The 2,773-nt window shown below is 44.1% G+C and overlaps 1 long non-coding RNA gene across 1 annotated transcript; it reads right to left on the bottom strand.

Annotated features, from left to right (window-relative positions):
- Positions 1 to 1,529: 1,529 nt before the first annotated feature.
- On the bottom strand, positions 1,530 to 2,315 carry LOC117769441. Its single transcript, XR_004615233.1, has 3 exons — positions 2,061 to 2,315; positions 1,912 to 1,956; positions 1,530 to 1,784 (listed from the first exon to the last, which is right to left on the bottom strand). It is a non-coding gene; the product is annotated as an uncharacterized LOC117769441 (long non-coding RNA).
- Positions 2,316 to 2,773: the final 458 nt, after the last annotated feature.

The following is a 2,773-nucleotide window of genomic DNA, read 5'->3' as shown; positions in this document are numbered from 1 at the left end:
TTTCTCTAGTTCCCTGTTCTTAATATGAGAAATGGAGACAACTTTCAAAACAATTTGTGTCTATTTATTGCTCTGGCCAAGCCGAGTCAGAATGCTATCATCAACACCATCGTCATAATTTTCGTCATAGCAACAAATGTCGTTTGCAAATATGTGATGAAACACTTTCCTTCCCTGAGGGGATTGTTAAGGTGGGCAGACACTTTCAAAAATCCCTCCAAAGAGATTTACAGTAACTTACAGGATTAAAGAACTGAAAGGGAAGTTTACTCTTGTTTGCGATTATTCCAAAGTTTAAGTACAAGTATTTAAAGTGTGCCTTTATAGTGAGATACAAATGTGTGTTTCACTTACGGAAAGGGCCTGTTTTAGCATGTTTACCTGCACCCACTCCATTCAATGCGTAGCCTCCGTGCCAGAGGAACAAGCTGCCACACGCTTTTACCACAAAAGCTCACAACAGTAACTCACCCTGCCTTGCACCCAGGGCTGACAAAGCAAAGCGTCACAGTTTCCGAATGCTCTCCTTCCACTTTTGCATCACCATGCATGCAAAAAAAAAAGAAGAAGTGTTTGTGTGAACTGACGAGACACACGCACCGGATCTTTGACAGTAGATTAGGATTTATAGTTCCACACTGTATAGCATATTAAAGGACAGAGGGTATGTTATTACAAACAAACATTTCCTATGTGATACATTTCTTTTAAAAACAGTTGTTTAAAGCCATTTCAGACTTGAACTCTGAGAAGTTTGTCTCTCACGCGTGAACAACGCAACACTCTCCAGACACCTTCACAACAACACAGAAATCTGAGCGTTCAGGTGAGGGGTGGTGCAGTATGCAGGACGTGACGTATCAATTCTGCTGCCAAGATCACATATTTTTGATAAAAGAATATTGATCGGCCCTCATCACAAAAAGCTCTCTTGACATCCTTTCACTACCACTTCTTCATCCTGCGTTATTTGTATTATTTTTGTATTTGTTTGTTTCAGTTTCGCATCTGTTGCGTGTTGGAAACCGATTCAACACGCCCACTCGCTCGCTGTGAATCCTCCAGAGGATTTACTGCTGGTTTCTCCCATCGGCTAAACCTGGACATTTTGTTGAGTTTTTACTAGGGGGGCTGGCAGGAGAATCTCCGGAGATTATCTTGAGCTCAGCACGTGTCTAACCGCATCATAAGTGACATTTTATCCGTGTTCCTGATGAAAATGAAAAAAGAACAATATTAATACAGCTATAACACATTTAAGTGAATAGATGCGCATTTAAAAGTTACAAGAAACATGAGTAAGAAATAATTGAGCAAATGGTCACAGGCTCAATCAACTGCTGACGTCAGCAAAGTCAAGGCCCAAAAGTGTGTGTATGATCATGAAGTTTCCACAAAAAAACCCCACTTTATTGTGGTGATTTAAGACGGTCAAGTGAGGGTGATGCAGAAGATGAAGTCTGCATGTTTGTAGCCCATCTGATTAGGCAGATAAGTGACTTAAATTAGATCAGTTTATTTGTCTGGCTGGCCTTAAACAAGACCACAGAGTCTGGGACGTCTGAGCCACAGCCACTGAATGAAAACGAAACACAGACAGCTTCCTCTTTCCACCCTTCAGCCGCGCTCCTCGGTCTCTCTTGTCTTTTTTCCCCCCTCCCTTTCACTGGGCTCAACCCGGTGATATCACGGAGCAGCGGATGTGATGTCACTTCCTGTTTGGTTTTCAGCCTCAGTGCCGGCGGCAGCAGAAAGTAGCAGCTTGCTGACAGCTGTGAGTGGAGCTGGAAACATGCAAATAAACAGGGTCAAAGGTCAGAGCCGGCTGATTGTACGAGTTTGTAAGCAGCTTTTTGAAGCTCCTTTAGAGTCACTGAGCATTTTCTCCTCAGTGTTTGGTCTGTGGCTCACCTTCAGATTGTTGTTTGTGAGAGTGCACGGCTCCGTCCCACGTGTCTTCAAAGCAACAATAACACACGTGCACAAATCACTGCAGTTGAAATTTGTGCATTACACACAACCGGCAAGGCCACATAGAAGGAGGATGATACCTTATTTACCATATACTGTATCCTGCATCATCTCCTCTGCCAAAAAGAGCAGCAGTGAGAAAAGTCGAACTCCTTTTCCTCATCATCTGTCGCTGGTTGAGTCTCCTGGTGACAGACAGGCAGGCGCTGTGACACCCAGGCCTGGTAATAGAAGGCAATTATAAGCCCTGGCGAGAGCTGTGGCAATGGGGAAAACTTTTATACAGCCCCCCTCCTGGGGCGCTGACATGCAGACACACTGAAATTAATTGCTACAAAACATCAGACGAGCTCGACACACACATGCGCGTATAGTCAAACTCCTGGAAAGGAGAAGAATGAAACAATACACTTCATGCGACTCTGCATTGATGCTTGTGAGGAGGAGGAAGAAGAAGAAAGAAGAGGCAGCAAAGAGAAGCAGCGAAAAAACAAGTAGATCCCTTCCAACAAATCATGTTTTCATCTAAATAAAGAAGCCAAAGACAATAGACTCGGGTACCTTGGAGACCAGGAGGACTATTTCTCCATGGCAACCAGCGTGGTGTGTGACAATGCCGCAGTGCGAGGGTTTGAACTGCTAAAGCTGTCTGGGAATGCAGAGATAGATGGGGGGAGAGAGAGAGAGAGAGACCCATGGAGGGCTGTCTGTGCGCTCATAATGAGAACACACACTGTCACAATCCCACTGTGAGAAAAATGGCAGTTCATGACTTTCCAACTCACGTTATTTTTTTTCTTTG

This window comes from Hippoglossus hippoglossus, chromosome 10 (assembly GCF_009819705.1).
Source record: "Hippoglossus hippoglossus isolate fHipHip1 chromosome 10, fHipHip1.pri, whole genome shotgun sequence".
Lineage (NCBI taxonomy): Eukaryota > Metazoa > Chordata > Actinopteri > Pleuronectiformes > Pleuronectidae > Hippoglossus > Hippoglossus hippoglossus.
The sequence above is the reverse complement of the archived record's forward strand: the minus strand, read 5'-3'. Positions and strand labels throughout refer to the sequence as shown.